The following is a 17,358-nucleotide window of genomic DNA, read 5'->3' as shown; positions in this document are numbered from 1 at the left end:
GTAGAAATTTGTCAATTTTGTAGAGTGTAATTTGATTTAAAAAATATATTTTAAATTTATAAAAATGTTAAGTTGTTTACTATAATTTTTGATTTTATCATTATTAAATTTTAAATATAGTTTGCTAATTTACTGTTTATAGTTTTGGACAGAGTGTGAAAGAATTTCACAATTATTTTAATTACTAATAGTAATAAAATGTTTTTTTTCAACTTTAATATTTTTGTTTGCAGTTTAGGTTTGTTTGTTCTTAGATTATATTATATTTAATATCATAGTAAAAAATGTGTCTGAGTATGGAGTATTGGTTATATTTTGAAATCGTTTAATTTGTTCTTCCTTCTTTAAATGTTTTCTATTGAATTGGATATTGTAAATTTCACATTTGTAGCGTCCAACACCTTTTTCAAATATCCTTAGGTTGGAATGGGATTATTAAATTGTACACTCTTTGGGCCAGATGTATCAAAAAAGCCTTTTGCGAATCGGTAATAGCGAATTTTAAGAAATCGCTATTTCTGATTTGCAAAATATTATGTATCATATTTGCGATTCGGTAATAGCGATTTCTTAAAAATCGCAAATGCTATTACCGAATCACAAATAGCGATACAGCCCCCTTTCGCACCTATGGGCCTGTAGGCCCATATTTGCGATTTTGTTGTATTTCCCAAATAGCGAATTCCTAACTGGAATTAGCAATTTTGGAAATGCAAAACCCCAGGTGCTGGGGGCCTAAGGCCCCCTCTGCTGCACCCCAAAAAGTTTTTTGGGGCATGTGTGCGTTACATGTCAATTTTAAAAATGCATTTTTAAAGTATTTTTAAAATTTGCACATTGTACCACCAAGTTTTACTTGGTGGTAATTGCGATTCCTTAATGCCAAATTCGCATTAAGGAATTGCTTGATACATGTGGTTTAGAAATCGCAAATAATGATTACTCATTTGTGATTTCTTATTTAGAGAATAGAAATTTGCGATTCTCTAAACGGGCTCGCAAATTTAAGGAATCGCTAAATTTGCGTTGCGAATGCCTTTCATACATACTGAAAGGAATTTTTGCATTCGAAAATGGGCATTCACTCCGTTTGTGAATGCAAAAAGGCTTGATACATCTGGCTCTTAGTGTCCAACACCTTTCTCTGATATGGTTGGATCGAGGTGAGAATAGTAAATGTCATCCATTAGTGTCCAATGTCTTCACCAAATTGGTTCAGATTGGAGTGGGAGTACTAAATCTCTCCCTTTTAGAGTTTACATTTTTTTTTTTGTAAATCATTTATGTTAGAGTGTGATTTATTTCAGTAAAAAAAATATGTAAATTATAATTACGTAGTATTGTGTGCTTCACATTTTCAACATTTATTTTACATTGTTTACCTTTTTTTTACCATTTTTAATTTGATTTATATAATATTTTCTACATCATATTTACATATGCTTTTGTATGTATATATTATTTTTGCATTTCATTACAACATGTTTGACATGTTTAATATGTGTAAACAATTTTCATATACTTTTTCAACATTTCTAAAATATTTTCAATTAATTTCTATCAGGAGATAGTCTTGTTTTTAGTTTCATTTAGTGGCCATTTATTTTGAAGCTACCTGCTATTTAGAAACTTATTTGTGTTGTTTTTAGTCTATTTTCCTGGAACCAGGTCACAATAAGGTGCTACTATTTGTCAGAATAGGTAAGTCCTTTGTTAAGGATTTTTAAAGGGTTGTAAGGGTAGGGGGATTTAGGAGGTCTGAAGGTAGGTATAGTGTTGATTGTGGGTTTTTTGTATATTAAGGTGTATTATTATTAGAGTTTTTCACTAGTTTGTAGTTGTAAATTTTTCTACACTTGTATTAATGTATTCCTATGTTATGTTAAATTAAGTTATGTTTGTTATATTTTGATTAGGGTTGGGAGGAACTCATGGAATTTCACTATATGCAGAAATCTGCAAAGTTACAGAAAACCTCAATGAGATTCTGCAATAAAATTTAGGACAGGTAGCACAAGTAGCTCTGAAAATCAACACAGATGGCACCATGTATTGTGCAAGAGCACGTGGCCATTTAAGTTGATTTTGCTGCAGCTCAAGTAGAAAGTCTACTCAAGTGGCAGCAAATCTACTCCAACAGCAACCTTCTGACCGTGACCGCTCATGAATGCTGGCGACTGCCCGTGTTAGAAAATCATGCTTTGGGGACGTTAGATCTCGCTCACTCTCACCAGCTTGCATATTTTGGAGCCTCGTGGGATAAAAATTCAGCTACACAGCAATTGTCAGAACTTGGCCATAACTCTTCATTAAAGAGTGAAGCAGTGTGGCCAAAAGTCTCCCAATTCCGTGGGTGGAACGGAATATTTCACCCACTTCTAATTTTGATGGTTGTAGTTTTGGTAGTGTAATGTGTTTAACAGGTGGGTTTTTTATTTACTCTGCAGGTTTTTGTCTACAAATGTCTTCTATTGGCGTTGTGAGTTTCTGTTTTTTTTTAAGCAAACAGTTTTTGGTTTATTATAAACCAGTGCTTTCTAATTTGATTCCCTTTTTTAGGCTTTCCTGGAGTGTTTTTTCAATCCACTGTTTTAATTTTTAATGATTCTACATACTTCAAATTGCTTTGAGTGATTTGTATTGGATTTGTTTGATTTTTTAAATCGTTTGAGCAGTTTGGACAATATGTTGCCATTTTTGGTGGGTTGCAAATTTTTTATACATGAATAAAGAGAGAGATCTGCAGCTATAGAACAGTATGTTTTTCTTTATTTACGTTTCTTTTGGGTGGGAAATGTCATATAATGTTTGTGTAAGTATTGGGCGAACCTTATGGAATTATTTAGTTTCTGTCTAGTCATTAATTTATGTGATGGATAAAAATTGTTTTTTACTTTTTTTGTTGATGACAATTATTTTAAATATTTTATATATAGTTTTATTATTTTATTTGTTATTAACCCCTTTGCTGCCAGGCCTTTTCCCCCCTCAGGTGCCAGGCCTTTTGTTGGCTATTTGGAGAAATGTGCTCTTAGGCCCTCATAACGTTTTGTCCACATAAGCTTCCCACGCCAAATTTGTGTCCGTTATTTCCAAAATCCTAGGGATTCCAGAGGTACCCAGATTTTGTGGGTTCCCCTGAAGGAGACCAAGAACTCAGCCAAAATAGAGCAAAAATGTAGTTTAAAAAAAAAAAATTGGAAAAAAGGGCTGCAGAAGAAGGCTTGTGTTTTTTTCCCTGAAAATGGCATCAACAAAGGGTTTGCGGTGCTAAAATCACCAGCTTCCCAGCTTTCAGGAACAGGCAGACTTCAATCAGAAACCCCCCATTTGTCAACACAGTTTTGGCATTTTACTGGGACATACCCCATTTTTACTAGTTTTTGTGCTTTCAGAGTCCTTCCAGTTAGTGACATTAGTGACAGAAACGGGTGTGAAACCAATGCTGGATCCCAGAAAGTTAAACATTTGTGGAAAGTAGACAAAATTCTGAATTCAGCAAGAGGTAATTTGTGTAGATCCTACAAGGTTTTCCTACAATAAATAACAGCTGAAATAAAAAAGATATTGCTATTGAGGTGAAAAAAGAAGCCATTTTTCTCAATCTTTTACTCTGTTACTTTTTCCTGCGATGTCAGATTTTTTCAAGCAATATACCGTTACATCTGCTGGACTCTTCTGGTTGCGGGTATATATAGGGCTTGTAGGTTCATCAAGAACCCTACGTACCCAGAGCCAATAAATGAGCTGCACCTTGCAACGGACTTTCATTCTATACCAGGTACACAGCAATTAATTTGGTGAAATTTTAAGATTGAAAAATAGGTATCAAGGAAACCTTTGTATTTCCAAGATAAGGTGCTGAGAAGCAGTGGTTATTTGGACATCTCTGAATTCCTGGGTCCTCATACTAGCATGTAAATTACAGGGCATTTCTCAAATAGACATCTTTTTTTACACAATGTCTTACATTTGGAAGGAAAAAAGGCAGAGAAAGACAAGGGGCAATAACACTTGTTCTGCTATTATGTGTTACATTGAAATATGACGTGTTTTTTGGAAAGTGCCTAGCTGTGGATTTTGGCCTGTAGCTCATCCGGCACCTAGGGAAACCTACCAAACCTGTGCATTTTTTTAAAGTAGACACCTTGGGGAATCCAAGATGGGGTGACTTGTGGGGCTCTCACCAGGTTCTGTTACCCAGAATCGTTTACATACCTCAAAATTTGGTTAAAGAAACACGTTTTCCTCACATTTCGGTGACAGAAAGTTCTGTAATCTGAGAGGAGCCACAAATGTCCTTCCACCTAGCGTTCCCCTAAGTCTCCCAATAAAAATGGTACATCACATGTGTGGGTAGGCCTAGTGCCCGCGACAGGAAATGCCCCAAAGCACAATGTGGACATATCACATTTTCCCAAATACAACAGATGTTTTTTGCAAAATGCAGAGCTGTGGATTTTGGCCTTCAGCTCAACTTATAGAAGTCTACCAAACCTGTGCATTTTTGAAAAACTAGACACCTAGGGGAATCCAAGATGGGGTGACTTGTGGGGCTTTCACCAGGTTCTGTTACCCAGAATCCTTTGGAAAAATCAAAATTCAGCAAAAAAAACCACCTTTTCCTCACATTTCAGTGACAGATAGTTCTGAAAATGAGAGGAGCCACAAATTTCATTCCACCTAGCGATCCCCCTTGTCTCCCGATAAAAATGACACCCCACTTGCACAGATGCCTGCAACAGAAAAAGGCCAAAAACCTGTAGAGATTAAGTGGATAGCACAGCGAGTTGCTAAGCACATATTTTTCATTTAAACATCTTTAGGCTGACTCTGCTTCAGGGACCCACACAAGAGAGGTATCGTTTTACTTGGGAGACTGAGGGGAACGCCGGGGGGTAGGAAATTAGTGCTGAAGCGCTGATCCTACAAAGAAAAGTGAGAAAAATATGCTTTTTTAAGCACATTTTGAGGTTTGCAGAGGAGTCTGGGTAAGAAAATGTTGGGGGATCCACGCAAGCCACACCTCCCTGGACTCCTCGTGGTGTCTAGTTTAAAAAAAATGTCTGGGTTTGGTAGGTTTCCCTAGATGAAGGACGCATCCGGGACCAAAAACATGGGTGCCCCTCTTCCCCAAACACAGGTAGTTTTTTAATAGATCATTTTGATGTTTCCACATACTCCTGTGATGTTACAAATACTAAAATTGTGAAAAGAAACACACTTTGGTTATGATAAAAAGACCCCTCACCCACCAACCAAGTTGGTGGCATGCTTCATCATCGGGGTCCCACCTGAGACACCTAGCGTGTTATGGGTGTGCTGCAACACCTGATTACAGCGGAGCAGGTTTTGTAATTTTTACCACACATACTGGTTGGATTTAGCACGAGGGTGAGTGATGGCTCTGTAGATCAAATTTTATTGACAAGAGTTTTCACAAAAATGAAATGCACTGTTAATAACTGAAAGGCCAAAAAACTGAACCAATGACTCACAACTCGTGAGCTGTAGAGCCACGACAAGGCACCAACCTCTTTATTGTCCATTCACACACCTTTCATACGTGACATGCACAAGACCATTCACCCCACGGGCCTATTACATTACATCACTCGCACCGACAGATGTGCCACTCAAGGGCCCATCACTTACATACGCCCACATGCCTGATAGAGCAATCACACTAGCTGATGGGAGTGTGTGGAATGACGTTTGGCTGGCACTGCCAGCCAAGTGCCACTCCACACACACCGCCAGCCAAGCACCACCCGATGCACACCGCCAGCCAAACGCCACTCCATGCACACCGCCAGCCTAGCGCCACTCTACACACACCGCCAGCCAAGCCCCACTCCACACATACCACCAGCCAAGCACCACTCCACACACACCAACAGCTAAGCGCCACTCCACACACACTGACAGCCAAATGCCACTCCACACACACTGCCAGCCAAGCACCACTTCACACACCGCCAGCCAAGCACCACTCAACACACACTGCCAGCCAAGGCCACTTCACGCACACCGCCAGCCAAGCACCACTCCACGCACACCGCCATCACTTTTTTTGTTTTAAAACAACAAAGAAACCACAAACTAATTATAAATAAGTACACAACTACAAACACAAAAGCTCTAACTGAAAACATGACAGAAATATGAAACTGAACATATGAAAATATAAAATAGGCAGTTTACACTCACGGTATTTCCCAGAAATATTTTTTGGTGTGGTAACTCCTGAAACAGCCGGCCACACACAGCCCAGGCTTTGAAGGGCTATCGGGACAGTACATCCAGAACTCCCTCCGGATACCTCTTAGAGCACAGACTCTACATTTCTTAGTGGGCAAGTCTTTTTTGGGAGTGGGAGGAATGTGATCAGGAAAGTGGCGGTCTTTCAATCTAGCCACATCCTCCACCACTGCTACTCTAGGAACTCTTCCCTGTTCCACCACAATAAGGCTCTCTATCACTGACTCCTGAAATGTAACAAATTTCATATTTGACTCCGGTGAACAATCCTTGAACACAACACGAGCATTAAAAGTTGCCAAATCAAATAAATATATGGCCAACATTTTATACCAGATGTAAGAGCAGTGTAAGGTTCCAACCTCTGATATACTCTATCAACAATACCCATGTGCTTATTATAGTCCAAAATGCACACAGGTTTGCGCAGTTCGGCAACCTGACCCCAAACAGTCACAGGGGAAGTACTCTCATCATGGATGGTAGTTAGCATGTACACATCCCGCCTGTCTGAAAATTTCAGAGCTAGCAGCTCATCATTCCGTAAGGCACTGCACTGTCCCCTTTCAAGTTTTTTACAGACAGGCTCCCATGGATAGCCTTCCCAGTTAGAATGGATTGTGCCACAAGCAACAGTGTCCACTCTGAACAACTCCTTGAACAACTGCACTCCAGTGTAGAAATTATCTACGTACACATGGTGACCTTTGCTTAACAGTTGTCTACCAAGTTTCCACACAATTTTCTCACTAACTCCAAAAGTGGGCGGACAACCAAGGGGGTCAATACTGGAATCCCTACCAATGTAGACCCAGAAATTATACACATATCCTGTACTACTTTCTGACAGCATATACAAATTTAAACGCCCCTTAAACAGGACCAAAGACTCGTCCACACGTATTTCTTTGCCTGGAACATACACTTCTGAAAAACGATCTACAAAATGATCAAGGACAGGCCTTACCTTAAAAAGACGGTCACAATCAGGGTGATCTTGTGGCAAGGCTAAAGCAATGTCAACAAAATTCAGCATCTGAAGAAGAAGCAAATAGTGATTAAGAGCCATGGTCGCAGGAAATATAGCAGTTGCCATCAAGGGACTAGTAGACCAATAAGAAGCCAGTGACGGCTTCCTTATCAACCCCATCAAAATAGTCAAACCTAAGAACTTTTTCATCTCTTCCAGATATGTGGGAACCCACTGGGTAGCACTAGACTGAGGCCTAAGTCTGGCAGCATTGTCCCTCAAATACTGCTCTGCTTACAAATTAGTCTACTCAACAATCTCTTCAAAAAATACATTGTCCATAAAGAACTAAAAGAAATTGACAGGCAAAAAGTTTTCCGTATTTACTCTACACCCTGGGAGACCAGCAAAGGCAGGCAACTGTGGCTGTTCCATGTTGGGGCAACCCAGGTGTCAGGTCTTCCAAAGGGAAACCTTTCAGCCCCAGCCTGCTGCACTATTGGCACATCAGTGTCCTCCTCTAAAACATGCCCTTCATCTGCACTCAGATTGGCCTCCTCATCAGAAGATTCCTCTCGGACAGAAAACTCACTGCCAGAATCTCTCACTTCATCCTCTGCCTCAGATGGAGAGTCAGTCACATAGTCATGGTCAGAAGACGACTCAAAAAGCATGGCAACAACCTGCTGAGTGGTCACTCTGCGACTAGTCATTGTCCTTTCTTACAACAAATGGATTGCCAACAACAACCATCACTTTCTAAAACAAGTAATAAACAAAGTATGGCTTTCTCACAAAGAGTTATGTACTAAAAAACTATACCAGTCACTTGCCTGAAAAAGCTAAACTCACCAGCAACTACTCTGCACAGACACAGCAATCACCAATGATATCCCACTAAAAAGAAAAAAGAAAAGCAAATTAGACCTAAGACAACACAAATATCATTGTGCACAGATCTAAGGACAATTTCACACACAATCCTGCATTTAGTACACCACCTACAAACATGTAATTTGTGCATGTCAACAATACTACTTTGGAGTAGATTGCTTTTACTTACCTAAAACATGCTTAAAATAAACTGTTATAACCACAAATACAAATACTTCACCAGTTGATAAACACCCTGCCACCCAGAATTTACAAATTTTCCCTGACACTTAAGTGGCTTCTGCCCCCCCTGGTGGCATATGGGCCTAAAAAAATAGGCCGATCTGCCGCCAACGGAGGCAGAAATGGCCATCAGTAATGTGCCATCTATGGGGGGTCCGGCCGTTGCCAAAGGGGGCATCCCCCAGCACAAAAAACCAAAGGGGAACAAAAAATAAAATTGCCCTGGTGTCTTGGGGGCAGATGGGCCTAAATACAATAGGCTGATCTGCCCCAAGGGGGGCAGAAATGGACATCAGCAAAGAGCCCCCTATGGGGGGCGACCCTTGCCAAAGGGGCCACCCCCCCACACAAAACACACACACACACACAAGATCCCTGGTGCCTAAGTGGGTTCTGACCCCCATGAGAGCAGACAGGCCTAATAAAATAGGCCGATCTGCCCCCAAGGGGGCAGAGATGGCCAACAGTTCAGTGCCCCCTTTGGGGGGTGACCCTTGCCAAAGGGGGTGCCCCCCAGCACACAAAAAAGGGCAAAAAAAAATCCCTGGCGTCTTGGTGGCTTCTGCCCCCTTGGGGCAGATGGGCCTAAACAAATAGGCTGATCTGCTCCCAAGGAGGCCAGAAATGGCTAACACTAATGTTCCCACTTTAGGGAGTCGACCCTTGCCCAAGGGATGCCCCCAAGACACAACAAACACACAAAATACAATCGCTGAGGCTAGTGGGTTTCGGTCCCCAGGGGCGAGATCGGCCAAAAACATGACCGATCTAGCCCCAGGGGGGGCCGAAACATATTAAAAAATATTGCCCCCAGGGCAGCGACCCTTATCTAAGGGGTCACTGCCCAAAAACATTAGTGAAATACAAAACCCTGGTGTCTAGTGGGTTTTGACCCCCCCTGGGGGCAGATCGGCCGAAAAACCGTCTGATCTGCCCCCAGAGGGGGCTGAAACACAGATATACGTATGCCCCCAGGAGAGCGACCCTTGCCCAAGGGGTTGCTCCCCAAAACAAATGGATAAGAACATCCCTGGTGCCTAGTGGCGGATTCCTGCTCCACGCTTGCGGGCCTCGCCCGCTATCGTGAAGCAGGAATCCATTGAAAACAGGCATAGGAGGAAAGGAAAAACTCTTTCCTTTCCTCCTGTGTCTGTTTTCCACCCCAACCGCTCGCCAGGAGAAGGACTCACCTGACATGTGTCCTCTCTCCACTCGCGCTGGAAGCAAATGGCTTACAGCGCGTCCTTGCAACATGTGATGACGTCTATGCGCTGTGAGTGCGCTGATGTTATCAGATTGCCGGGGGGTTGGGGTGGACGGAGAAGCGATTCCCCTTCCATCCCCAACTGGGGGGTCTGGGAGGGAGGCCCACGGGGGAAAGCGCTAGCGCTCCCCGTGGGCCAGGTGCAGGACAAGCTAGTCTCATCCCCGGCACATGGAAACCGTGTGCGAGGACGAGACCAGCTCACCCCAGGCACCCGAGGGGTTAAATTTGGAATTTTAATTACTTTTTTGACTTATGTAATAAAATATTATATTTATTATTTAAAAAGTACAAGGTTTAGTATTAGTTAAGAAATTAGTTTTTGATGACGTTGTAGGTTACTATTTAATTTATAATATGATTTTGGCTACCATTTCTCAGTAATATACTCCTTTGTTATTTAAGAATAGTTTGACTTTAAGTTATACCATATCATACATTCTTTTGCTTTGTTTGCTAATTTTAGAGCCAATTTGGGTAATGGATTGCTCCATTGTTGGTAGTTTTGCTCCTTTTGTAAGGCTCTATAAATTTGTATAGTGTAGGTTGGGTTCTGCCTATTGTGGATTGGAAACATACATTTACTATTAACAGGGTAACCCTGTATTCCTCAGAACCTGGGTCCTCTATGTTATAAGCATCAATGTATGCCTCTTGTATTTGGTTCTGCATACCACAGAAGAGCAGTTTTTGGTTTATGACCCAATTTGGGGGATTGACCAGAGGTTAATTGCATTGTTTGCTCTGGATTAATTTATGGCTTTGTAAATATTGTTTGTTCATGAGGCCTGATCATATTCACATTGTGTACATGTGTTCCTCACACTGGCCTGACGAAGACCCCAGTAGATGAAAGGGAGTCAGAAGCCATTTGAAGGGGGTCAAAATGTTGATGATCATTATTTCTGCCCGCACTGTAATTTCTCCTGAATGGGCTAAAACAGACAGTACAAGGTTAAGCCCACAGAAGAGATAATATGAACCATTACGTATTAGACAGGAACGTTCCAAAAAAGATTGTGTTTAATTAAATTTAATTTGAGGGTTTTCATGGATCTATGTGGTCACATTTGGTAATTCACTGCACAAGCACTTCTTACACCTATCACACAAGGAGCACCTTGTGTATGAAATGGATGAGTTGCCATTTAAAAAAAACAAAATACAGCATTTTTTTAAATGTTTGCTGTGGTCAGGCCTACATTTATTGGAAACTTGTGTTCAGTTTAGAAGAACTGACTAAAGCAATATGAATGTTTTGAAATACCGCTTTTTCAATCCAACAGGACCATTATTCCATACATCATAATGTGAATTGGGAGACATCCTTCCACTGCGTTGTTTGTTTTGGCTTCCTGTGCCAAAGTGCTGTCATAGACATTCCACCATGGTATTTTGAATTTTTTTTGGTGTCTGTGTCCTGAGTGATGCAGTCTGCAAACCCAAGTGTCTTCGAAATATTCTGTCAGGTGGCTAAGTTTGTCTTCATTTTGTTGGTAGAAAGGGCTTCCTAATCGAAAACCGTAGCGGTTGGCTACCTCTGTGACAGGGACAAAGGCTAATGCTGTCATTTGTTTGATTTCAGAGGCAAATTGGCTATTCGTAGGTAATTCTGCATTTAGGGACTGATTAAGAGTTCAGTGGATGGGAATACCCATCTGCCGAATATACGATGGGAGGTTGCCGCCTTACTGGCTACCTCCCCGTCATCCCCATTATGACTTTCCATCTGAGCTGACAGGCAGAAACCAAGGTTTCTGCCCATCAGCCCAGTGGGAAAGTGGCACCAACATTGTCGCTGGCTTGTGATTGTGCCGGCAGCAATGCTGCCATCTGCAGGATACACCAGCACCCTCATAATGAGCTCTGTTAGCTGTTCTCCACCAGCCTTTTCATGGCTGCCATGAAAAACTTGGTGGAGAACCAGGTCGTAATCAGCAGGGTAACACTTGCGCCACCCTGGCTGATTCTGACCAGCACCACCAACAGCCCGTCGGGATTGATGATCACAGCGAAGACGGCAGTAGGATGGCGGGGTTGCATGCCAACCTCGTAATGTAGCAGTTGAATCGCCACAACCTCAGGAGTCTGACAGCCACAGCAAGTGTGGCAGTCCGAGGACCACCACACGTGTAATGAGGCCCTCAGTACAAATGTTTGGAGGTAATCAGGCCCTTAATGCAGATGTTCGGAGGTGCCTCCATATATTTTGGTTGAGATAATAGTAACAGCCTTGTATAGCTGTGTGGAGGTAAATTTTAGAATGGTTTGAATTATGGCTTGCTCAAAGTCTATGATTATTTTTGGTGGTAGTAATTATTTGTTTTGCATTTTATATGGTTTAGAAGTTTGTAGTGAGTTCTGTTTTTTTTTTAATATAGTAGTGCATATATAAAAGGGATATTTGTGTTCTGATAATCACTGTGTATGGTGCGTATCTGATTGAATGGCTTAGGACGCATTTTCAAGGTCCCAACTATCATCCATGTTTCACGCCTCAGTTTTAGTAAGTTAATCTCTGGAGAGAATAATAGGATTTTTTTTGTATTTAGGTTGTCATGTAAAAAGTAAAGATTCCTAATTATGTGTAATTTTTAGGTATTCAGGTATGTGTGTGTTTTGATATCTTCTAGGGCCAGGTGGGGTATCGCTGGTGGCTCTTTAAGTTTTTGCAATTAAACATCTTAAAGTGGGGATAGGTGGTAGTTGACCTGCTATGTGTTATGGGACTTTAGGTAAAATATCTTTAAGGATTGTTCTTATGGGCTCCTGGGAGCTAGTGCTTGCCTCTTTTTGTATCCTAAAATACCTCTCTTACTTCGATTTATGTTACATTCGAGGTGTAGCTGTGCTCTCTTACATGAATTACAACATCATCTTTTGTAGTTGCCCTCCTATAGCATGTGTTAGAATAATATTTATTTTCTAGTTTATAGTTTCTGTTGATGCAGTTTCTTGGCTGTAGGTGTAGCCCATGTGATTAAGGAACTGCTTTCATTTCTGCACAGTAATACTTGCAGCTTGTGTTGTATCTAAAACTAGTGTAGTATAAATATTTAACTTATTTTATTGTTTGTATATTTATTATTTATATTTAAAATAATGCAATACCTTCTATTTTGTGTACTTGGATGTATGTTGTGAGTAGATGTTTCATATTTCATATTGCGCCTTTTCCGTTGGGGGTGTTCTTATGTGGAGCAGGTGCTTTCTTTCATGTTGGATGAAAAAAATAACAAATGTCACGTTGAGGTCGTTAGGTTTATTTTTGCTCACCATTTGGCTAAGTTTATTCTTTTTTATTAATTTTATTAATTTAGGTATACTTACTTTTTTGTAGGTTGTTGATGGTTTTTGATATGTGTTATTTTCAGGCAGTTTATCATTGTTTCCAAGTGTGGGATTTCTTTTAGGAAGTCTTTACAAAAAGACAGACGTTGGATAATATTTGATTGTTTGTCATTTATTGTTTTTAATTTTAATTATAATTATGTTTTAGTGTAAATATGGGTTTTACTTACTTGGTTAAGTCGTTTTTTTAAATGTATTTATTTGTTTCTGTAACGGTTTGGTTAGGAAATCCAACAGTGTTCCTCGAATTTGTAATGATTTTTGCAATGTGTTTTGTAGTCTCTTTGGGGTGTATGATACCTATTTTATATTTTTATCTCCACTTTCGGGAGGAGCTGGTTACCTGCTGGTAATTGCGAGGTGGCCCTGGCTGAGGTACGCTATCCCACTCTTTCTTGTCACTACGGAGGATGTCACTGAGAGACATGATTCAGTTATTTGTTTGTATTTTGTTGAGCACCAACTTTTTTTGCTGACAGTTATCATAGAAGAGGTAAAGTATGACATATGCTTTAAGCGCAATTTTGATATGTCCATTTGGGCTAGATTGTTGTGGGACTATTGCTGACATTGCGTGTTTCAGTGCCTCATGCTTATATTATTTTCCTTGCATTTCTTATTTATATGCCTGAAGGTACATTTTATACAAGGAATTGGATGCCACCTTTTTTATTTTTCATTTTTTGCTATGTCCTATCATAGAAGGCTCAGTAGGATTCTTGATTTTGTGGTACTGCCCACTTGGGCCCAATTTACTTGTTTATTTTACTTTTAGTTTATCTTACATTCTTCTATCATGCATTTGAAGTTGAGTAATATGTGCTAGTTCTAGAGGATATTGTACTATATTGTGAACTGCTTATTTCCTGTATTGCTACCTTGACTTGGGTGTTACTGTTTGCGCTTCCTTCCAAGATGACCAAATGTTCTGTCATTGCTTTTGGGACTTATGCATACTGTCAGTACTTCATTTGTTTCAGTTTCACAGTGGTGCTTTAAGTTTGTTGTTATCACATGACCCTCTATGCATAAACAAGGCTTTAGTGATGAAATGTGTTGCAGGGACTGGAGCACTGTTTACAATGCACTTCTCCATAGTCCTCTTCCTGAGTGTGCATGATTTACGACATACCAAGGTACTCGTAAGGACTGGTATAAATATATATATATATATATATATATATATGTGTAGGTGTTCTGTGCCTAGCCTTGGACAGGGTATTGAAGACTAATGCTGAAACGCATTGGTCAGTTATTTATCGTGGCTTATTTTCATAGTAAATAAATAAAGGTCCTTTTCGGTTTCAGGATCTGTACCGTTTGTCTTTATTCCTGTGCTGCAGTGAGTGGAGAAGATGTAGCGGGTTTAATGTGGTAATTTTTTGTGATTACTGTATTATGATGCATGTGGTTCCATAGACGAAAGACTGGCACGGTCCTGTGGGTGCCGTAAGGCAGCGCAGACTGCTGCAGTGGTGAGATAGGCCAATGAGGATGTCGGAGCCAGTGTTTTAGCCGGACAGATTATGATGTTACCTTCTGCCATTGTGACAGTGGCAGTCCAACCACCATGTCCGAGCTGGCAGAAACAGAGGCATAAAAAGCAAAAACTCACTTGCAGGCAGCGTCACATGTCCTATTCTGCCATGGAGCCAATCATACACGTCCTGCCACTGCTCATAGTTGGAGCCCAAAATGTACGCCGCTGTGGACTCAACCGATGGGAAGGCAAAACACCTAACTGTGTTCTGAATCTCAACAACAGATTGACACGGCAACCTTCATTTAATATGTGGGTTATGCTCCGTGGACCAATACACATTTTTGTGTCCTTGGTCGGAGTCGTTCACAATGAATGACCTATACACAGCCTCATGATGCCCCCTTTGGGCAGGTCACTGACAGTGCACCAATACACTGCATTGAAACACAAACGTCTGCCCATCCCAATTTCAGGGACAGTGAAGTGTACAGGACATTGAGTCACATAACAGCAACACCACATCAACATCACACATAATTAAACAGACAAATTGTGCACATGACATGACCTGTCATGATATTCAAAACACATATGCATGGATGTGTCATTTAACCCAAATACACCTTCCATGAAACATCCCTTTGATGGACCCACACATATCACCTACATTGCAACACAATGGAAGGTCAATGGAATGCTCAATATTGTGTGAGACAAATAGCCAAAGCTTGCAATACAAACAATAACTGCACAGTAGGGATGGCAGCATGAGGGGCACTCCATGAAGGATGCTGCGTGGGGACACATTTCACTTTGCACATGCCCCTAAAACACTATTTGCACAGGAACTGGCCCTTCATATATCTTAGGGACACCCAATAGTGGAGCCAAGTGGCATGCCAATCTGCCAAATGTGTAAGTGCAAGTCAAGAAAGCAAATACAATAGCAACAACATGGGTCACACATGTAGATGAAGTAGCTGGAAGGTACACACATGAAAATAGACACATGGTCAGTCAAATATATAGGAAGGTACCACAATTGAACACCCTGCATGTGTGGATAAACAAAGCTATAGCTTGGACACATGAGACGAATGTCCAATCAACATCAGGGGGAGTAATTTAATATAATACATGTTGACATTGGCCAAGCAAAGATCAAATACTTACCATATCAAAACAAAACACAATGCAATGACACCCCATTTGGATTACCACCCACATATCCATCCAGTAAACATCTATCCTTGTCCTGTGTGACACCAGCACTGCCCCCAGAGTCAGCTCTTGTCAACCACAGCAAGTGGATCAGCAATCAGGGTGAATCACGCACAACTGTAGGCATACAACACAGATTAGTCAGGAACAACAAAAAGGTAAAAAGTAATGGCAGGACAAATGTGTACCCAAAAAAAAATGAAATAATGATGTTAATCAAATGCCACTGCCCAGTCCATAACAAAGTCCATGCACAGTACCAGTACTATGCACCAGCTTGACTCTGATCACTTCCAAAGAACCTCCACAGCAAGGGGCATCAAGTGGGCATGCAGGCACCTTAGGGATCATTCTTGGATTGGGTCGGATTTGGGTTTTAGTATTGGAGGTGTGGTCTTCACACTTTAGAGGGGTAGGCTTCTTTGAGGAGGGTTGATCCTCTATTTTGGAGGGGTAGCCTTCTTCTTTGGGGTGGGAGGGGTATGGCTGCTTTCGGGGGGAGGCAGGTGTGACAAGGAGGATTTGTGTGTAAAAGGGATGGCTTGGGGTGTGGCTGTGGTTCTTTTGGTTTTGGGAGCGGGTGGGGATCATATGGGTAAGGGCAAGGTCAAAAAGGAAACTTTCTTGGGGAAAACTAGTAGGTTCTTCGGACGGGATTAGGGGTTGGGAGGTTGAGGAAGTGCTTGTCTTGCCTTTGGGTACTGTTGCTGCTGGTGTGTGAGTGTCTGTGCTAATCTTGGGTTTGGGTGATGTCTGTTAAGTGTGTGAGTGTGGGCATTTGCGTTTCTTGGGGGGCTGTGAGGAGGAGGTGCTGAGTAATGTTGGCGTGATGGGTGTATCTGCGGGTGTTGGGGCGGTGCCTGGGGTTATAGTGTGAGTGGCGTCTGTGTCTGTGGATGTTGGGGTAGTGTCTAGGGGTATGGTGTCTGTGGTGCATAGGTCTGTGACTGTTGAGGTGGTGACTGGGTATATGGTGGGTGAGGTGGCTGTGTCAGTGAGTGCCGGGGTGGTGTCTGTGGGCATAGTGGGTGTGGTGTGTGGGTTAGTGGGGGTGCTGTTTGTGGGAATGGTGGTTGTTGTAGTGTGTGTGTGACTGTTGAGTGCTTGTGTCCTGGTGCATCTTGTGGTGCTTGTGCTTATGTGTGATGCTTGTGTGTTGAGGTGGGTGCGTGAGGATGTGTCTGCATGCTTGGGACAGGTAGGGAAAGAGTGAAATTGGATGGAGAAAAGATAGATAGTGGGGGCAGATTGTGGGAGGGTGGATGGCTGCCCTCAATGAGGAGGCCAGAGCCTGAAAAGATCTCTGTAGGACGGATATGGAACTATGAATGGCAGTCTGACCCACAAACATACTCCTCAGGACATCAATATCCTCCTCATTCACGGCAGCAAGGGTAACAGGGCAGGGTGTAAGGTGCCTGGGGCAAGGGAGATACCCACCCTCTTGGGTGATTGGGCATGCCAACTGGGTGGAGAGCAACACGGTGTGTGGAGATGGAACTGGGGGTGGCGGACAAGGCTGGAACAGGAGCAGGTCTTGAAGGGTCCGCCACCACTGGTGAGTGGCCACAGGAGGAAGAACCTGAAGATAATTACATGGATCCTGTGTCCTCCGAGGGACTTATCTCACCATCTGGGCCACTGGGTACCTCAATGTCTGTTGTCTCATGACTGGGAGTACTATGGCCAGCT

This window comes from Pleurodeles waltl, chromosome 7, assembly GCF_031143425.1.
Source record: "Pleurodeles waltl isolate 20211129_DDA chromosome 7, aPleWal1.hap1.20221129, whole genome shotgun sequence".
NCBI lineage: Eukaryota > Metazoa > Chordata > Amphibia > Caudata > Salamandridae > Pleurodeles > Pleurodeles waltl.
Note: the sequence above shows the minus strand (reverse complement) of the source record.